Here is a 23,264-nt window from a genome sequence, read left to right on the forward strand (position 1 = left end):
TACAAAACTAGCTTCCGCCCACGACTTTGTACGTGCATCCCCGTTTTTCCCCGTTCCCGCAAGAATTTCGGGAAATCCTTTCTTAGCGGATGCCAACGTCCCGCCCCGGCTTCGCCAGTGGTACATATGAAAAATAGATGTTGGCCGATTCTCAGACTTACCCGATATGCACAGAAAATTTCATGAGAATCGGTCCACCCGTTTCGGAGGAGTATGCAGACTAACATTGTGACACGAGAATTTTATATATAAGATATAGATAGCCTATACTGTTACTTGGTAATTGGTATGGTAGTGAGCTGATGAGCTTAGGTACAGCCTTGGTACAGCTTTCTAGTGATAAAGTAATTTCTTAAATAGGTCGGGTAGTTTTATTTAAATTGTAATAAACTAAAAATATTTATTATGGGTTAGTTAGATGAAATAGCGCCAGCATTTCAAATTATACTCATCAGCCAATTAGCATGTCTAGATGTAGAGATTAGATTTTAGACTCAAAAGTTCTAGAAACTTTCGTCAATTCTAGATATTCTTATAGGTATGGGCGTATAACAAATTACCGAATTTATTTTCGATATAGAAGATGAAAATATAATTATGTACGTCAAAATATTTCCATAAATCTTAAATTCGTGTAGTTACAATAAACTCTGAAAACAAAATTCATATAGGGTAGGTACTTATCTTAGAAGGATGGAAGAAAAAAGGCTACGACAAAACGACACGAATTCTGAAAAATTTGCGAAATTATAACAATCTTTTCTCGTTCATTTTCTAAAATATTTAAAACGATTAAAGCCCTTAGGCTTTATCCGAACTTTGTTTTTTATTACTTTGGTATTAATTGTTGATGAATAATGTACGTTGGGGTAAAGATGAATTCTTTGTGTATATAATGTTTCTTTATTTATTTTCTTGATGCTACCTACTGGCTACGATATAGGTACATATATCATAGGTCTTTTCGCTACAGTAGTTTAATTTTTAGTAAATTTTCCGTAAAATAATACCTATTTAAAATTATTGCTAGCATTCCGCGCGCGGCTTCGCCCGCTTTGTAGAAAAGTTAACAAATTATACACTATAGTCTAAAACTTTCCTCGAGAACAACTCTATCTATTAAAAAAAGTATCTATAGGTATATTCATACTTCACGTAGTTTTAAAGATGACTTATGAGCTCATAATATGCTGTTCTTCACAACTTGTTCACAACTATTGTGCGTAATGTCATGCAAAGTTTAACTTAAAAAAATTGGTTGTCTGTAAAGTCGGTTTACTGACGATAGTTGAACGTGACAATTACGTCCGATTGTGCTTCTTTGTCGCTCGTTCCGCGCTCTCGCTTGCACTTCAAGCCTTACATGGAACGCCTCAGATCGAGGTAACGCCGCATGAGTCATGTTTTTTCGTGCGTGCAGCCGGCTATATCGATTTATAAGACGTTGTCACGTCAAAAAACAATATACAGTACCTATAGCTCCTACAAACAATACTATTCGCAGAGCACTCTAAATAATGATTTAAACCTATATCTTGGGTTATAATGATAAGATCCTTTGGGATGCTATTTTTAAAATAAAGTAGTAATATTTTATGTAGATAAATTGGCTTTCTTTAGAGAAGACACTCCTCTTATATATAAATACTACAACACTAACCTTCGCACTTAATAATACTTGTTTAATGAAATTCAGTAAATAGCTCATACCTAATTATCTTAACGTGGATAGTTTAACTTTTCACCATGGATACAATATTTTTTACCGATTTACGCTTGTTCTTAGTTATTTATTATTATTATACATATTTACTACCAACTATAAAACAGGGAAAATGAATACCATAATATCTATTGCAATATGAATCCTACTGAAAATGTTATCAACACATACAGCCGAAGTGAAGTAAATAACACCAGCTTCCATCTTCTCTCCACGTTTTGTTTATTTCTTTTGTTATTCCAAATTAACGAATCAATAGCGAATTTCGAATTCAAATTTGATATTTAAATTGCAAAATTCACAGCGAACATTTAGATCGACTTAATTATATATATCTGGCTGAGAGGCTGCGATAACATCTCGATAACGAACCAATCAGAGGGGCTTTTAAGAGAGTACGGTTCGAGATTACTTCGGAATAACCTAAATTTTACTGGTGAACACAATATTGTGTTATTTGCAAGTAAGCTTTATCACTGTGGAGTATGGTTTAAAATTATTTAATAATTCTCTAATACATAAAAGAATTAGCAATTTAGTAGGCAACTTTTATAATTCATTCGTCTAGTTTTTCAAGAAGTTACAATTTAGCAGTTCGTTAACATGCTTCTTATTTATCAATATTTATGCAAAACTATTATAATTTTTGTGATATGTCGCACATTTATAAAGTGAAATTTCTTTAGGCACGTTGAGAGTAAAATTTCAAGGTCACGTCATGACAATGCCGTCACGAGAAGGCGACGATTTTGGTATCTTTGAATCTTGCCAAAGAAGTTTCACTTCTGACACGTGTGCTCGGCACACACTTTAAATTATATTTAATATAATAAGGATTATTTTGAATATTTCCATTTTCCAACACTTACTTAACTCACGCATAAACAAAAATTGATGAGTTTTCCACTGTGATTGATTAACTTCGCAATCAATCTCCTGTGTCCTGGGCACCTGGTGCAAGTCAGTTTCATAAAGTTCATCAGAATATATTAGTAATATTTTCTATTTTGGTTCGTTTATAAATTAACTTTAATTAATTAAGATAGAAATAATCATTACTTATGTCTTGACTATGACTCCTAAGTCCTACGACTATGAAGTCGGTTAACATATTTTGGTAAAGCGGTAGAAAATGAATAAGGATGGATGACTGCTTATTGTATTTCAGTAAGGAGCTTAAATAAATACGAATCTAAAAATAATCTTAGGCAGAATCAAACCTATAACGCATTTCACTTAAAATACGAGAAATAACACAAATATGTATCTCAATTAAACTGTCCCTTATTTCACATTCCATAGTATAGCACCCTAAAAACCAACTTAGTATCCAATTAAACAATAAAAATAATGCCAACTCACAATTAGATATTTCAATATAACTGCCCTGTACTCTATATTTCACAAAATTTAGCGCTATCCGTACACTATTTATCCAAGTAAATAACGATCCAGAAAATAGCAGAACATAATTAGATCTCTCAATAAAAACGCCCCTACTTCACATTCCATAAAACCTACCCAAACATGTAATTTCTCAGTCAAAACACGATTACAAAAGTGGCAACTCTAAACGCTACTTTCTTTTAATCCAATCACGCTACAAAATTCCCAACTTTATCTACTTCCAGAAGCCATTCACTGAAGTAAATCCTATTAAGTTATTAAGAGAAGTCAAATTATATAGCCTTTGATGCAATGCCGAGTCTACCATGTTTATCGCCTTTCACAATCGTCCTATTCCAAGAATTTTCGATGGGAGCTGGATTTAGAAATCTACAGACACTCATTTTATATTTAATGGTATCGGGAAACCTTGCAAGTTTCGAGGAAATATGCTAGGTATCAGTCATTGATTTATTAGTACAGTAGATAATATAGCATTTAATGCACGTTATAGAAATCTTTGGGAGCAGGGGGAGGGTTATGTATGTCCAAAAGTGGACGTTCTCAAAGGCTGCAACGACAAACAGCATGCGTGTATATTATAATCATATTAAACGTTATTTGCAATCAAAGCAAAATCAAAAACGCTAGGAGCTGGCTCTTTCCGCGTAGGTTTCGAAGTCAATGAACACTAAAAGAGATAATTGGAAATTCATCTTCTGAAGTAAAAGTTTCTATTAACCGCGGAACCTTCGAATTTCCATTTTTAACAGACCATTCTTTTCGCATTTGAGAGTACTTAGCAACTCAGAAGTCTAGCGTTTGCCCTATGACCTTTACAGGTCAATAGGTTTTACCCTTATCCTTTGACCTCCAGTTTTTACACGCTCCAATATATTTTATTCACCTGTCATGTTTGATATTGATAGTTGAATCAAATGTCTCCTTTTAAGTGGCGGTTTGAGAAACGGTAGACGTAAAATTGTTATGTACCCTTTAGAATTCAATGATGTTAAATTTATGATCTATAGTATGTCTACGTCCATATTTTACCCTTATATATTTTATAATAATAGAGAAGGGTATAAGTAAGCATTTCCTAGTATCAAAGAACAAAATGCCAAATGAAAGGAAAATGATATACAACAGGTCAGATAAATTTTCTCTAGGGAATTTTTTTCATTATCTTCATCAGGAGTTGAACGTCAGATCCTGGGTTATTAATTACTAGCTGCTCCGCGCGGTTTCACCCCCGTGGCTCCACTCCTGTTGGTCCTCGATAAATGAGCTATCTAACAGAAAAAGAATTTTTCAAATCGGACCAGTAGTTCCCGAGATTAGCGCGTTCAAACAAACAAACTCTTCAGCTGTATAATATTAGTATAGATTACTTAGCTAACTAAAAACTTATCATTCACCAATAGCAAGAGAATAAGCATATATAATTATCCACAACATAGTCAGGTAAAGGTTTTCAGCTAAACGGATTTCACGGTTTCATAAAAACATAATGTTGATTATTGCGCAGTAATGTGACCATGCTGACGTGTGAAACCTTTGTCAATACCTGAAACCGTCTATGTGTCTGTTTATTGTGTAGTTTATTTTTTTCCGCTAGACGTGAGTTTTCAAGGAGAAATTGTAAATTATTCAGCCATCTGAACTTATTTTAAGCAGTAGAAATAGAGCCCACAGTAAAGTATCTAAATTCGTTGTCCTAATTAGACATTACAATTAGTAGGATTCTGTAATCGCCTTCTTATAAGATCAAATAATTTAATTTTCAAACGAAAATAGAGACTCGACATCGATCGTATTTATCAATTAAATTCGGATTGTTCCAAACTTTCACAATCTTTCCAATACGGCTTGATTGTAAACAAATGCTAGAAAGATTTACTTCAGTATTTCAGCTCCAGATTATTTCATTCAATATCATTTAATATATTTCTAGATCCATTACAAAGCTTTGCTTTTTCGTAAAACGAGAGAGGAAAGAGATATGTGTACATGGCTTTTTGGTCTGAGATAAGCACAAACATATAAGTTTTTGGAAGGAAAATGAAAAAAAAAAACCTATTCTGCTAATTTTGAGACTTATAATGGAGGTGGAACTGCAATATCACTACATAGTATAAAACAAAGTCGCTTTCTCTGTCCATATCCCTATGCATGCTTAAGGCCATGCGCAGACGACAGACTATCCGTGACGCACTTTTTAGTCTGTGAAAATAGAACCTATGAAATTATATGCAGTAACGCACACGACGCGCAAAAAGTCCGGCGCACAAAAAATCCGTGTAATTCGGGCAGACCGCACCGCGCCGCTCCGCACAAAAGTGTGTGAAAAGAATTGAACGTTTGCTTCAACGCGCGCTAACGCAGACGGCGCACACTTTATACGATTTCCATAGCGTCTACGTCCCTACAGTTCTGCCGACAAAATGATCGAAGATGTGCGTCGTGTGCGTTGAGTCTGTGAAAAATCCGCGACCGACTTTTTGCGCGCCATGCAGACTTTTTGTGCGCCGCAGACTCGATCACACAAAAAGTGTGCCGTCTGCGCAGGGCCTTAATCTTCAAAACTACGCAGCGGTTTTTTTAATAGATAGAGTGATTCAAGAGGAAGGTTTTAGTATATAATTTATCAGGTTTTACACAAAGCGGGCGAAGCCGCGGGCGGAAACCTATACGTAGAAGTATACTAGTAAACAGTCGTATAGCCTGGTACATTGAATTAGTATTAATATTAACAATAGTCTTCTTCCCACAGGAGATTCTTGGTTCTATTCATTATCTAAGTCGTTTATTTCACTTGGTCCATATTCCGCACCATTGCGCTGTTTCTAGGTCAATAGCAACTATTAGCAGCTACGGGACAAGTTATAGTCTAGAAAAATGCTGGTCCACGCGTTATAAAGAGTTGTCTTTTATCACATTCTATTATTCATATAACAAAGGAACTGAGAATAGGTGGTAATAAATGGCTTAAAATAATAAGGTTGAAATTTTATTCGTTTTTTATTTAGTTGCATAAAAAATGTTGAGTACTGTTTGACTAAAAATTGTTGTTTAAAGTTGTTGATGTAACCAGATAATCATTATCATAAGTCCATATTGTAGTGTATTTGCATTATGAATTTTGTTTAGATGATAAATTTAAGTTATATTGGAAAGTACGTGACGCCCTTAGTATTGAACAAGAATGTATTATGTTCGGATTACGAGTAGTTATACCGAGTGATTTACGCGAGCGTGTATTATCAGCTTTGCATTCAACTCATCAAGGTATCGTGCGTATGAAATCATTTGCGAGAAGTTATGTGTGGTGGCCGGGGTTAGATAAGGATTTAGAGCGTATTTGCAATGATTGTCGTACGTGTGCGATGGTTCGGCCGGCGCCGGCGCGTGCGGCTACCCATCCGTGGGAGTGGCCGCAGATAGCTTGGTACAGAGTTCATGTAGATTTTTTAAGCCCAAAACTGAACGTATATTATTTTATTCTCATTGATGCATACTCTAAATGGATTGAGGCATTTTTGGTTAAATGTACAAGTGCCGATGTTACTGTTAACTGTCTTAGAGGGATTTTCGCTCGTTTCGGTTATCCTTATGAATTAGTTTCGGACAATGGTCCACCATTTAGTAGTAAACAATTTGCTGAGTACCTAGGTGTCGTCCATGTTAAGCATATTTTAGTTTCTCCTTATAAACCAAGTAGCAATGGGGCGGCTGAGAACTCTGTTAAATTAATTAAAAATTGCCTTAAGAAAGCGGAATTAGATGGCGTAGATTGTGATGAAGCCCTGCAAAATTTTCTATTAATGTACCGTAATACAAAACATTGTACCACAGGGCGTTCGCCATCTGAGTTGTTACTTAAAAAAAATGTTAGGACTGCGTTTGATTCACTTAGACCCGATTTGAATGAAATGATTCGACAGAAACAACGCAAACAAATAATATCGAATAGACCGACTCGTGAGTTCTCACTTGGTGATAAAGTACTATTTAGAAAATATAGAAATAATAAATCATTCTGGGTAGAGGGAGTTATTTTAGATAGACTAGGACCTCTTTCCTATAAGGTGGGAGAAGGGAAAATGGCACATAAAAGACACATTGATCAACTCAGAGTTTATAAAAATTATTCGGGATCCGTGGAGCACAGTAGCCAAGAAGACGATGAGTGTGAAACTGCTTCTAAAATCGTTACTACCTTTCCCACCGAAGGTGGCTTAATGTCATCTCGACCAGATACATACAGTGTCTTAAACGATCGTCCAGTCCGGGCTCGCCGAGCCCCGGTTAGGTATGGTTTCGAGTAAAATCTATTGCGTTAATTATATGGACTTTGTTTCATAGCTAAGTTATTTATAAGATGTTCTACTAGCATAAGTTCAATGTTGTTTTAGTTTGTATAAGAGCGCTCGATACGGCTATGTAGTTATATTTTAGTTATAAATACTTTACATTTATATTCTTAAATATATTTCGATTGGTGTCGGGGAGATGTAGTGTATTTGCATTATGAATTATCTGTGCATGATAATATTTACTAAGTGGGTATTTGAAAAATAAAAAGGCAGTCTCGATTCTAGCCGGTGTGCATTATTTATTCCCGCATTGATTTCCTCATTCATCTTTTAAATATAACACATATAATATAATGTTCCCACCGAGGGGACACGGGCCGAGGCAGGACCACGCTATCAAGTGCGGGTTAGTAGATATCACAATATCACAATATAATTATGTCGGCAAATTTAAAAGGTAATAAACGCAAATTGTTCAGTGTACATGATAATTTATAAAATTAGCAACCAAAATCATTGATAGTTCGCAATGATGGGATACATCCGATATAACGCAGACTTGTTTACAATCCCATCAGAATTGGGACGAGGTTGTTTAACCTGAATCCCATTTCCTTCCCTTTAAAGTTTCAAGAATGTCATAAGTTTTTGATGTGAAATGAAAAGTGATTGAATCATGTTTGGATTGAATTTGAGTGCTCTATTAGATTTTGAATGCTGAATTGTACGTTTGTTATTGTTTGATTTACTCTTTTACCTATTTTTGTATTAGAAATATCATCAGAAGCTTATTGATAACTGATTATAAAATATAAAATGAATTTTTATTGAAAAGGATTAAATAGTGTACCTAACTATTAAAAAATAGGTACAAGTAAAAGTAAAAAGTTTATCTTAACACCACAAACAAAACAATAATATTAGTACAGCTTGGTTGGGATGTTAATTGGTATTATTTGTTATAATTGACCTTATGATTATGCACAGAATACTTAATATGTAGTAGCTAACGTTACCTATAAAGTTAATTAAAATATGCCAGGTCAATTATTATAAATCTAGATTTTTCTATCAAATTCACACATTTCAGACCTCTTAATTTGTACAATAAAACTGCACACGTGGTCATAGTTCAATTGTCTCGAAGCCTACCCGTCGGCCGTCATGCCGTAAGTTTGGCTTCGCGCCAAAATCATTCTTTAGGGTTACCAGATGTTAATTCAAATCTATACCTATATAATCTGTTCAAATGAAGAAATAAAATTATCACGTAAATACTTTTTTTTATAATTTGAAATTAACGGACGTGATTTGTCGACTAGTTATTTATTATTTCGTATTTATGTTATTTAATATTTTGTTTTTAATAATAAACGATATAGCTTAGTCGTAGATTAGTATTTTTAAGTACTAAATGATTATCCGTATTCCGTAGTATATTTACAAAACAATAACAAGAAAGCAATGATACCATTTAATTTTATATTTTCCGTCTAGGGAGAATTGAATTAAAGTTTCTGTTTTTTACGTTAACTTTTTCAACTGCACATAAAGGCCTAGCTTTTTAATAAACGTCTAGTTTGTGTGGAAATGCTCTAAGATCTGCATTTCAAACACATATTGATGACAGAGGTGTTGCTGATACTCTATCGACAAAGGGAACGCTGTCAAAGGTATCTATAATTTGCACACGGGTCTGTATTTTTAGTTTGTGTGTAGAAATCTATGGAACTTGTGAAATAATTCTAAATTTCAGTGGGAGGGAGTAACATTTTTCCTAAATAATAATAATATAATATTTTTGGGTTGTTGCAAGCCGATTCAAACTTATAATTATTTTACTAATTTTATCCCTACTTTAGTTACAGATATGTTTAGTCGAAAGTTTATTGAAGTGAAACTTCTTTATCGGGGTTGGAAAAAAATTTAGTGTAACATTTTTTCGTTACGCATCATCTTTTTCTTATCCCTACCACGCGTGATTCGTCTTATTTCTGTAAAGTTGCATATTATAGTAAATTATTTTTTGAAAAATAAGGTCATAAAGAAGTTTCACTTCTTGCTTGTGTACACTAGTACACGCACACATTTTTTATTATAAAACTGGAATCAGATAAGGATTGAGTTTCTGTGATCTGTGGATTGAATATATGTACCTATAGAATATGTCTAAGCAGTCTAGCAAGGAATATTCCTTACATTGGCGAAATAAAAAAAGTATCTTCCTCCATTTACGAGTTCAAAACAAGTTCAAAGAAATTGTCTGACATCATTCTTCATTTGTTTGCGACGGAAAATGTTAACAAAACAGATACTTAATTAAAAAAGATTTGTAATTATCGTAATCGTGTCGTAGTCTGTGATCAGTCGCCTACTACACGCCCACACTCGAAATTATTTAACCCACACATAGACAATGTAATTGAGGTAGTTTGTCTATTTTTAGTACACGTGGATGTAACAATTTTATAAAAATAGTACCTTATATTTTATTTTGTACTAGCTGTTGCCCGCAGCTTCGCCTGCGTGGAAAAGATAAATTTTCATCGTACAAACTTTCATCCCCTATTTTACCCCTTTAGGGGATGAATTTTCTAAAATCCTTTCTTAGGGGACGCCTACGTTATGACATCTACCTGCATGCCAAATTTCAGCGCGATACGTCCAGTGGTTTGGGCTGTGCGTTGATAGATCACTATATCAGTCACCTTTGAGTTTTATATATATATATAGATTAGATTGTCCACTGGCCGAGGGCACTTGAAATAAAAAAATATATCTACTCTCTATTTTTTTTCTATTTATGTCTTCTTTCTCTTTTTTTGGAAGTGGTGAGATGAGAATGGAGTTGACTGTCACGTTACAAGACTACGTATACACCATAAAATGCTGAATGGATGTGGATAAAATCTGGCATATAGATAGTTTGTGACTGGGTACCTATACTTTACCATATGCATGTGGATTTCTTATTAATAATAGAAAATTATAATTTGTCAAATAAGGGTCGATTTTTCAATGCTTGGATAAAACTTATCCGACCATAAAGTCCGTAAAACACGATGATATTAAAATGTCACGTAAACTGTCAAATACGGGCAATTAGAATACGTTTTTAAAATGGTAGTTTTATACATTATTCGACGAATTTTTATCCAAGCATTGAAAAATCGGCCCTAAATGTAATTTCCAAACCTCTTTAGTTAATAAATTTGAATATCAATAAACACGACGACTATTTCAACTAATTAGTAAGCAAATACAAACTGTATAAACAAAATGGCGCATCGCTTTACAGTTTACAGCAGTACAGTGGGAAAATAACCATCTGTTGACGATCGATTCAGTTTTATAAACTAACGAATCTATAGGCGCTTTGTTTTAACACCCGATACTGTCATACTGCAATTTAATCCTACCATTATATACCTAGGTATATAGTACCTACCTAGATATATAGTAGGTGACCTATGCAGTTTGCAAAAAGAAGTTTCTTTCTATTTTAGCAACTTTTTTCATCGATGCTTGGCTTTATTGGTGGTAACTTGATCTTAAAACAACTAAAAGTCACTATGCCGTCCTTGATCAAGGAATATAAACAGTCGTTCTTTAGATTAGCACTTTCAACCAAATACTCTTCGACTTTATAGTATTACATGAAGTTTAATTATTCTTCATTTTTTAAGATAAATATCTACTTTTGCAGGACACAGATAGAGTTATAGATTTTTTTATAAAGAGTATAGTATGTATATTATAAATTATAATGCTATTTATTATCTTAGGAGTTTCCCCATTGTAGCAAGACGGATATAACTAGCTTACCGCCCGTGGCTTCGCCCGCTTTGACTAAAACCTTCCTATTGAATCACTCTCTATGTATTAAAAAAAAACCGCATCAAAATCGTTCCGTAGTTTTAAAGATGCATACAAAGGGACATATGGACTGAAAAAGCGACTTTGTTTTATACTATGTAGTGATAGTGATTATAGGTAACAATTTACGGATATAATTAAAAAGTCGCAGATCACAAAATATTAAGTTCTTATAATAATTGTTATTCTCTTGCTTAACTTAAAGTTTCCACATTGTATATCAAGATTCAAGACGGATTATGTATAATGTACGATCATAAAACTTATTAACATTATTAACTCACAAACAAGTTTATCGTCCAAATTATTACAAACTTAAAATAGAATCAGTTCACAAATTATTTACTTTAGACTCGTGGTAGTGGCTAAATATACGAAACCATTTATATACTTGAATGAACGTAAAATTATACGTGTGTAATGGGAATTAGGTTAATGAACAATACGTAGGTGTGAAGTGGGATGGGATTTTGTAAGATAATCTTATATATAAAATTCTCGTGTCACAATGTTAGTCTGCATACTCCTCCGAAACGAGTGGACCGATTCTCATGAAATTTTCTGTGCATATCGGGTAAGTCTGAGAATCGGCCAACATCTATTTTTCATATTATGTACCACGGGCGAAGCCGGGGCGGACCGCTAGTAAATATATATATACGTAACGTTTAAACTTTAAATGTTTATTCTAATGATAAATTACTAATCTATCTGTTTGTTAAGTTATCAAGCTTTAATTGCTGTATTGATTTTGATTTATTCTCTCAATGTGTTACCTATTATGAGCTTGGAAACTAACGTAGTTTAGTTTGCAGAAATAAGATAGATATTATTTCTAAAAATACTCCCAATATACATCATGATACGTATGTATAGAATTTTTCCTTTTGATCATAAATATAATTTAGTTAGAATATTATTTGTTGGATCGAATTCTCAATAGGTACCTACTTCACATCAGTATATTATAGTATGTATAATACTCGATATAGCCTGCAAAATATTTAATTCAAACCGTTATGATGTTTGTATACTCTGTGGTCTCTTTATTGTTTACGTCCGTCTGTATTTCATCTGTGTTTGTCAGAAACTATTGAACTAGCCGGTATATATTGAAACAAGTACAACAATTTGTCTTCGGACTTCTCTTTTGTAAATATACAAGTTGTGCCCTTCAGTTTTTGCCAGTGTGAAGATAAATTAATCTTACCGTGATGATGCCTATAAGCTTCCTCGACAAATGAACCATCTAACACTGAAATAGCTATTCATATCCGAATACCTAACTTGACACTGGCAAAAAACATTGCAAAAAATCTTTAATGATTGCCGAAATTAAGAAAAAAATGGTTTATGGATGCTTTTCAGAATGCAAGAATATCACAGAAGCATTGAAAAAAGCAAGAAGAATATAAAACTTTTAGCATTTGTTTAATTTACGGAAAATTATAAACTTTATGAAATAAATTTTAATTTAGCGGATATTTGTCATTACGATGTCAAACCTTGTGTTGAACTTGGTTGAACTATGATTTTTGAACGCTAATAATTTTTAATCTGAATACTTATTATTTTACGTCATCTATTCCAAACTATGTACTATATATAGTCCATGGTTAATATTCTGTATTCTGTATTTTTAAAGGCAACTATTTGCACAGTTTTCAGTGTAGTAGCTTTGTTTGGTTTGTGTAGGATAAATAATTAAATAGATTAGAAAAATGTACAGTAGCTCTACCATTCTTAAGTAAAATTTATAATAAATACTTCATTTTTAAATTCAATAATAACGAATTTAACTCCTATTAAGTAGATACATATATAGATAATAGATATATTAATAAGATAAAATTAGCGATTTCACTTTACACGACCAGTTATAAATATTTTTATTTATTTACATGTATTACGTACGAACATAACTTTTTACCGCCGACCTTGTTGAACGAAAGTAAATCTTAACATAAATCTGAAATACGACTTTAGCTGCAACATGTATGTCCACACTTGCTCGTAATGAACGTATTTTTCTCTGCATTTTTGTATAATTTAGTGATGTTTTTACTTTTGTTTTAAAATACATAATAATAGTAATGATTTGAAGCTTGTTTTTGCTAATTATTTCATGACTTATGAATGTATGTTTTAATAATAGGTAAAGCGTACGAAAACCTTATTAAACAAAATTCGTTTGAGACGACTCTAATCAATTTTATGTAATAAGCGAATTGATCCTTATTTAATCAAGTTTGGACACAAACGCCCTTTTTCAAACCGACCCGAAAGTCAAAGGGATCGTTGTCTTATACATAATTGCATTTCAATAAAAATCTCTATCTATCCATACTAATATTATAAATGCGAAAGTAACTCTGTCTGTCTGTCTGTTACTCAATCACGCCTTATCTACTGAACCAATTTGCATGAAATTTGGTATAGAGATATTTTGATACCCGAGAAAGGACATAGGCTACTTTTTATCCCGGGAAATAGGATAGGTTTTATCCCGGAAATCCCACGGGAACGGGAACTATGCGGGTTTTTCTTTGACTGCGCGGGCGAAGCTGCGGGTGGAAAGCTAGTATACTAATATAATAAAGCTGCAGAGTTTGTTTGTTTGAACGCGCTAATCTCGGGTTGGTTAATTCTTTCGGTGTTGGATAGCCCATTATCGAGGAAGGCTATAATATATTATTATCATCACGCTAAGACCAACAGGAGCGGCGCCACGCGGGTAAAACCGCGCGACACAGCTAGTTTTTAGACTTTTTACATAAAAAGTATATTGTTTCATTTAATTTATTCATATTAGTTGTAATTTGTTTACAAACTCAAACTCAAACTCAAACTCAAACATTTATTTATTCAATTAGACTTCTTCCAGAAGCACTTTTGAATCGTCATTACATTCTTTAAATTTACCACCGATTCGGAAAGCAGTATCTATGGAGAAGAACCGGCAAGAAACTCCATAGTTGCTCTTTTAAAGTCATGTCCATATACAATATAATTTTACATTACATGTTACTTACATCTAACTACATAATATTATATATTATCATAATATGCCAAAGAACTGTCCTGTTATTCTTACGCGACAACCCTCCATGGATTTTCATCTTCCATATATTCCTTAATGCTGTAGTAGGCTCTCTGAACTAATACATTTTTTAAATAAGTTTTAAATTTAACACTACTAAATTCTTTAATACTATGAGGAATTCTATTGTAAAAACGTATACCTTGGCCCATAAATGAATTTTTAACTTTAGCTAACCTATAAAATGGCATTTCAATTTTATTTCTATTCCTTGTGCCATAACAGTGTCTATCTCCTACTTTTGTGTGTAAGTCCGCGTTTTTGTGTACATGTAAAACATTATTAAATATATACTGTGATGGTACAGTGAGGATACCAATATTCTTAAAGAGATCTCTTAGTGAGTCCCGAGCACGTAAATTATATATAGAGCGTATGGCTCTTTTCTGTAATATAAATATAGTTTCTATATCTGCAGCCCTGCCCCATAGTAGAATTCCATAGGACATAATGCTATGAAAGTAACTAAAATAAACCAATCTAGCCGTATCTTCATCGGTGAGATGCCTTATTCTTCGAACTGCATATGCAGCTGAGCTGAGCTTAGCAGCGGTGGTGGCAACATGGGTCCCCCATTGTAGCTTCTCATCTAGTGTCAAACCAAGAAAAACAGTAGACTCGACAGGGTATAATACCTCCCCGTTTAAAATGATATCCCTTTTGACCTTTTTTACATTTGGAAGGATAAACTCTACACAATTTGTTTTTTTTGCATTCAATAATAAATTATTAGCATTAAACCAATTAGATATGCGTAAAAGAGCAGAGTTTACTTCGTCAACATTTGTGTCATATCTATCCACATTAAATATTAATGAGGTATCATCTGCAAACAGTACTATTTCACACATATCCTGCAAATAATAAGGTAGGTCATTAATATACACTAAGAACAAAAACGGTCCTAAGATAGATCCCTGCGGAACACCAATGTTAATCGGCGCACCGCAAGATTTCTCTCCATTAACAACAACGGTCTGTACCCTGTTCTGAAGATATGAAGCTATGAGGTCCTGAGATAAACCTTTGATACCATAAAAATTTAGTTTCCGTAATAGAGTGGAATGTTCTACACAGTCGAAAGCCTTAGAAAGGTCGCAGAATATCCCCAAAGCATTCTTTGAATTTTCCCATGCTTTATATATATGTGACAAAAGAGCTATTCCAGCATCAGTGGTAGAGCGCCCCCTTGTAAAACCAAACTGTTTGGCGTGCAGTAAACCATTTGAAACAAAATGACTACATAATTGGTTTAAAATCAATTTCTCGAAGACTTTGCTCAAAGTTGGTAAAATAGAAATAGGCCTATAGTTATTACAGTCTTCTTGGTCACCGCTTTTGAATAAAGGAATAACTTTACTAAACTTTAATAAATCAGGGAATATACCACAGTCACAACATTGATTAAATATAAACGCTAAATGGTTGGCAATGTTTTCTATAATATTATTTACTAAATTCACAGACATTCCCCAGAGATCACATGTTTTTTTTAAGTTTAATGTTTTAAAAGTTTTAACAATTTCATCTGCAGTCACATGTCGCAATTCAAATAATACATTACACTCCGCAACATGGTCCCTCAAATAGGACTCCGCAAGCACTGATGATGAATTTAATTTTTTAGTAATACTAACAGGGACACTACTAAAGAAATCTTCAAAAGCAAGCGCAACATCAGCACTTTTGTCAATTACCCTGCCAGCATTTACAAGTTTTATGGTACTATTTGTCCGGCTTTTGCCCATTTCACCATTAATAATTGTCCAAACAGTTTTAACTTTGTTATCAGAGTTGCGTATTTTATCTCTGACATATAGACACTTTACAATAAACTTATAAGCAAGCACCTGTGTTACGTATTTATTCTACCAAAGATAAACATCTTGATGTAAATATAATTCAAAGACAGCGACATAAAAGCGAAGCGAAGCGAATCCGCGGCGAAAGCGCTCAAAGGACTACGATTATTTACAAGTACAAAACACAAAGCTTACATTAAAACGACAACATTGCGTAGGTGTCCCACGCGTTCTGAGACTTCATAGTCAAAGGAAGGAAAATACAAAAAAAATTCGCAACTTTCCAGACTCACAAATAAAGAAAATAAGCGTCTTTCTGAAGGAAACGAGGATTTCTCGAAAACAGTTTATGTTTCATGTTGATGGACTCAAGTGTTTTATTTCTTTTTCTATCGGAATGTAGAAAAATCTATTGCATACAGGATATTGTCGATTGAATGCAATCGGTATAATGGTTATACATTTTTCGATTGATATTTCAAGGTTTTTTTTAATCTAAAACCATGGAATAGTTTTCGTATATTTTAGAGAAAAAGAGTGAAAAGGGTTTAGGGTATGGTTAACTAGGTATTTGATTAAAATGACAAACAAATTGTGAGGCTAATTTAACCGAATATTTTCAGGACCCTGTCTTGTCCAATATATATTATACCTACACTAGCTTTCCGCCCGCGGCTTCACCCGCGCAGTCAAAGAAAAACCCGCATAGTTCCCGTTCCCGTGGGATTTTCAGGATTGCGTCATTTTCCCGGGATAAAAAGTAGCCTATGTCCTTTCTCGAGTATCAAAATATCTCCATACCAAATTTCATGATAATTGGTTCAGTAATCAGTAGTTTAGTCGTGATTGAGTAACAGACAGACAGACAGAGTTACTTTCGCATTTATAATATTAATAAGTATGGATTGCTAAGTTCTTGCTACATATACATACTACCTGCGCTTCGCGGTTTCACCCTCGTGGCTCCGCTCCTGTTGGTCTTAGCGTAATGATATCTAGCCTATAGCCTTCCTCGATAAATGGGCTATCTAACACCGAAAGAATTTTTCAAATTGGACTAGTATTTCCTGAGATTAGCGCGTTCAAAAAAACAACCAAACCCTTCAGCTTTATAATATTAGTATAGATTTGCTTAAACTTATCATAAAAACAAACATAAAAAACATTATCACTAAAAATTATCCCTTTATTAGATACCGAACAAAATCCAAACTATTTTATCTTCCATAGACAATATTCAATAAAACATCTAAAGACCAATAAACCAAGTAAAAACTTCTTTGAGTTCAAGCTATTCGGGACGGGATGTACAACTTTGGCCATTGCGCGTAAAATCAGAGTTATCTTAAAGAGTTTTTATCTCCGAACTTAAATTATCTTTATCCATCGAGCATTGTACATGCTCGTTGTCTTTATCTTATGGGATACTTCGAAATTCGTGAGATGCATTAATCTAATCTTAATAAGTAATATTGAATTGTTGTCTTTTGTTAAAAGGACTTTTTTAATTTTCATCCATGTTGAATCGATATGTTACATATATGTTACAAATTATAGGTAACCTTGAAAAATTTAGATCAAGATTCATCTATAAGTAAACCAACAAGCGAAACTATGAGCTTATGCTAGTGCAAAAACAAACCTCCGAATCGATTTAAAATATTAACTATAACATTATAAGGGTAAATACAAATACAGTTTACAGTTATTTCAAAGAGAAAATGTTATTCCAATGCAAATTAGATGGCATTCGAGAGCTTATTAGCTTGTAGTGCAGCTTTAGTTCCGAGAAATATTACAACGTATATGCAGGATTATTACATGTGATATTGTGACCATTGTATTGATAAGGAATAGAAATTTCAAAGAAAATACAATACTTGATATACCCTATCCTATCCTACTTAATATTATAAATGTGAAAGTTTGTGAGGATGTGTATGTGTGTGTTTGTTACTCTTTCACGCAAATACTACTGAACCGATGCAATGAAATTTAGCACACATATAGAGGGTAACTTGGATTAACACATAGGATAGGTTTTATCCCGGAAATCCCACGGGAACGGGAAATATGTGGGTTTTTCTTTGAAAATGTGGACGAAGCCGCGGTTGGAAACCTAGCATGTTATACTTAATGTTATAAAACCTTTATCTATCTTGCACTTGTAACTGTCAAAGTGACAGTTCACGCATAAAACTAACGTGTTTTAATGATGCAACGCTAATCTAGGACATAATGAGTGTGTGGATACAATTTTACAAGTTTATTGTTACAGCTAATTATATTTTGTATTTTTGATTAATAATTTTAGATTATTACATACTATTAACTATGTGCTATGTGCTATTGCACAGAATAGTTAATAGTATGTAATAGTATGTTCAGTTATTTATTATCTTAGTAATAACTAAGATAATAAATAACTGAAAAGAGAACTGAAAAGTCTAGATCTGTCTTAGATTGTATATTACTTATTAGAAGAAAAAAAAAAGACGTCTGAGTCAACTGTTAAAATTAAAAATACACTTTTTTATAAAGGTTTTTTCAGGTTTTTCTTAAGTATTTAATTGTAGATAAACTGCAGCTGTTACAAAATGTATAACGTTTTCTTCCTTCTGCAATCATAAAGTTATAAGTGTTACAAAATATATGTCCGTTGATATTGTCGTTTCTTTTATTCTCGGCCTCGTCGGGAATGTGACCAAACTGCAAAGGGTTTGTCCTTGGCCGTTCGAAGGGTTGAGTTAACTCTGTCACGTACAAGCCATCCTTTATGAGTTTCCAGTAAATGCTAGACTTCGTTTATGTAATACTAGCTTTCTAGCCGCGGGTTCACCCGCGTTATCTTAAATTTTACAAATTATATGATATAGAACCACTCTATGTATTACAAAAAACCGTATCAAAATATCCGATCAAAATATCCGAGTAGGAACAGCGATAAAAACTTTGTTCTATCTGTAGGAAGTCTCTAGATAAGTTTAATTGTTCAATTTGTTAGTTTGTTGTCTATCTATCTTGTACGTAACTCAATAAATCATACATTATAACCATTTAATATTAAAAAACGACTCAATAAATTTGACTTTATTTAGTGTTAATGAACGAAAAGAACAACCAAAATTTTAGCATACAGTTCATCAAACGAGTTTTCGATTTTAATAATAACGAAATAAACTACAAATTTAATATAAAATTAATACTCATACACGTGTCCGCTTCCGTACTTATTAAGACAAATATAATTAAACCCAATTCCAGGAATATCATATAAAAGTTCCTCGTTGCAAGAGAATTCTGATATACGAGTTTATTAGTGTTTCATGGAATTTTGGTTGATGCTATGTTATATCGTTAGAATCATTAAATGCGACATATTGGTCATTAGCAAATCTTATATTGATTTTTCAATTTATCTGCGCATATTGTAACATCACCTCTTCTCGAACGGTGAAGGAAAACATCGTGAGGAAACCGAAATGTCGAAGAATCAAAAGTTCGACAACATGTATACCATCCGCCCCCCATATATTATGTATGTATACCCCACTGTCCCCAGCAGTGGGAACGTATATGGGCTGATGATGATGATGATGAGTTTGTTTATTCGAACGTGCTTATTCGATTATACCTGAGTGCTATATGCTGCAGTGTAGGCTATAGTGTATGCATATAATTTTGTATACTATAGCTTTCCACCCATGGCTTCGCCCGCTTTGTCTATAACCTAATAAATAACATACTAAAACCTCCCCTGAGAATCACTCTATATATTAGAACAAACCGCATCAAAATCCGTTGCGTGGTTTTAAAGATTTAAGCATACATTGAGATGGACACAACAACTTTGTTTTATACCTACTATCACTATATACCTGAGCGGACTACTGCCTACTGGTGTATGAAATAAATATCCTTTTCATTTAAGCTTAGATTTTCATATTTATATTACTAAAATGGATTGAGAATATATCAACAATATGTAACAAGGATCCGCCTCTATTTGTCTAGCATTGTATTTGAAACAAGACTATCTAATGTCTAGCCAGAGGCTGCGGTTTACCTCACGTTCGAATGGGATACTTCAAGGAGAATTGCGTATCGATATTAGAAATATTTAATATTAAACTTTATTACTTTGTGTTTAACGTGCGTTTTCGAACTCATATTCGTTTATGAAAATTGAAACTGAAATCTATGTGGAACGACAGAGCAATTTATTTCAGCTTTTAGAATAGTTTATTTGATTATCAAATTCAGACACCCTCGACAGTCTAGAACGTTCAAATAGCAGATTAAATGTCGCAGCAATATTTTGATTTATCAAACATGAGAAAAGACCATTGGGTAAGTCTATAGTTATTTTAATTCTCTATTCGTTCATTTTATATTTCGTCCAAAGTGTCAAACCAAAATATCATCTCAAGCAAAGATATCTCGAAAATTATAAAAGAAGTTCAAATCACAAAAGGTAGCCCATTAGCAACTGTTAGCATCATCTGACAGTTGATTTCAATTGATACCGACCTCCAACTTAAAGACGAGAATGACGCATAAAGTTTAATTCGAGCTAACTTCAGCCTTTGAATTTACGTCATGTCGAGTGATTACGCCTACGATACATTTGGCCCTCATTATTTCTGAAATAATGACATTTATACCATCCTACGGGTGTAATAGATATGAAAGTTGTACGTGAACTTTCGTGACAGCCGGGAATGACGTCAAGTTGGGTCTATTCGAGTATCCGAGTAAGATAATAGTTATGTCTTTTAAAACTTGGTGCAATTTATCTAGTGGCGTTGGTATCTAGTGGTGTCATGGAGCATGAGTGAAAGAAAAATTTTGCATTTTAATTTTCGTGTCAGTAAACTGCATAAACTAATTTCCGATAGCTTTGTGCGTGTGGTCCATGCACCTGTTTTCCATTAATTTTTACCCTATAATTTATCCCTTCCTTTATGTCCGTTTTAATGATTCAGTAATACCTATAAAAATAGACACACAGTTATTCTCACACATTTTAAATAAGAACCAAAGTAGAAGTAACCCATATTTTAAATGGCATTAGTAGAGATAGAGTCTTTATAGAGGTGTAAAAAGGATTGAAAATGAAATTCAACCATAAAAGGCAATGTCACTATAAAATAAACTCAGTTCTTTAGCAATTTAAAGCAGACCTATCACTTGAAGCCTAGATCAAAGCCAGCACGCTCGGTGGGACTTAATTGCATGCGTTGAACTAAAATAAAAGGCGGGAAAGTCGCGCCAGACCACGCCATTTAATTATGACGTCATTACGCCGCAAACTTTTTATTGCACGTGTGCGTTCGGATAATTTTCCCAGCTGTATTTATTTATTTGAGTGGCATTTTTATAGCTATATTTATTTTGTTGCTGGTACATTTTTTAATTTATCATATCAGGCATTTGAAATTGACGTTGTTTATAATGTTGTAAATTGTTGAAATTTAGAACACATTTTATAAGTTATAGTTAATTGGTATTTTTTTTTTTATTCAATGCAAATGTCAAGGTTGACAGTTTATGCTCGCAATTCGATTATTTGTTTTGGATTCGCGTTCGAATTCCATTCTAAATTATTTACTCTGTATTCGATAAGGATTCGCACAGCGCGTTCCAAATTCAAAACAAAGCTTTTAAGTGGGCGAAACTCTGTAATGTTTTGGCGGGAAACGAGAGATTTTAATTATATTGCTACATTGAACGTGAAGACATACATAATATGCGTTGGATTCCAGCGTGGCGGATGTTTACATTACTCAGCGTTGAACGCCTTAGTTATTTTAATTATTTCATTAATCTTTAACTTGCGCTGTAGTTTTTTGCACATGCGTATTTGCAACGAGCTTTCATCGGTTCATCTTTTATGCTGAAATATATAGGTGGCTTTCTGAATGAATTTGGTGCGTTATAAATTAAGAGAATATTTTTTTTCAGATTTACCAGAGAATAATTGAATTGATATTTAAAAGTACATATAACATAACTATATTTTTTCATAGAGAAATAATTTATTTTATTGCATTTTGTATGTAGTTGAGATATAAAAGTATGTAAAATAATCTCAACGCAATTAATTAGGTACATAACGGTGCAATAACATTTCTTAAAAATTAAAATAGAAATTTTATGTTAAAAAAATAATTTAATTTTAAGTAAATGTGTCTTTATTAAAAGCTCAACGCATTGTACTGTGATAGCGAATCTAACCAAAGATAAGGAATCATATACCCTGCAAAAACTTCATTATCATTGCCTCTAAATATTAAAAAAAATATTCGCATTAGTGACACATACTCCCACTAGATGGCGCCAAGCACATTCTAACTCGCGCTATAGAAATGTTTTCCAAAAGTTATAAGTTAAATCGAGAATGTACCGCTACTCGTGCCTCAATCTATTGAGTAAGGAAATTATTGGGCCTTGGTAACGCTCGGCTATGTCCTGTTTTGGGCGAAACTATTTTTGAGTGGGTCCAGGTCGTCCCTTTGAGTCGCTCACCTACTTTGTGAGAGATTCGGGTGAAGCGATCTGCCCTTGCTACTCGAATTATGATAAATGATGATAATAAAATATGTAAGTACTATGTACATACTTAATATTATTTAATATTTAATTACTGTAAATGTTTGATCTGTTTTTAATTGTTAGTTGTTACTTGTGCAATAACAAATAACGATTGAGGAAAATAGGAAAAATAAGATGTCATTTGACTTGGTACTCTGATAATTTTAACTCTGCGTTAAAAATTAAAATACGCTGGTGCTACACATTTTGCATTCACTGTAAAAATAACCGTTACTGTAAAATTGTTAAATTTGATATTAATTATTAATCATTAGTCATTACTATAACTACTAATACGATGCAATCAAACCATAGATTTTTAAATGAACTTCTTCCGAACCTACCACAGGAACCTACTCTTAAATTACAATTTTAAAACGAAAATTTGAAATAATGATACCTGAGTAGAACCTATTACAAGTGAATTAACTGTTTATTATGGTAATCTATACATATTATACAGGGTG

The 23,264-nt window shown here is 33.2% G+C and overlaps 1 protein-coding gene and 1 non-coding gene across 3 annotated transcripts in view; both read left to right on the forward strand.

Moving 5' to 3' along the window:
* Positions 1-23,264, forward strand: part of tow (target of wingless repressor) — a 77,894-nt gene that overhangs the window by 8,621 nt on the left and 46,009 nt on the right. The window lies entirely within an intron of this gene.
* LOC149489422 (U12 minor spliceosomal RNA) lies at positions 22,618-22,768 on the forward strand. Its single transcript, XR_016318409.1, has one exon. It is a non-coding gene; the product is annotated as a U12 minor spliceosomal RNA (small nuclear RNA).

The sequence above is a fragment of the Colias philodice genome, chromosome 3, assembly GCF_061535455.1.
Source record: "Colias philodice isolate Cphi_HAF_F1 chromosome 3, ilColPhil1 Martin Lab GWU primary, whole genome shotgun sequence".
In the NCBI taxonomy this organism is placed as follows: Eukaryota; Metazoa; Arthropoda; class Insecta; order Lepidoptera; family Pieridae; genus Colias; species Colias philodice.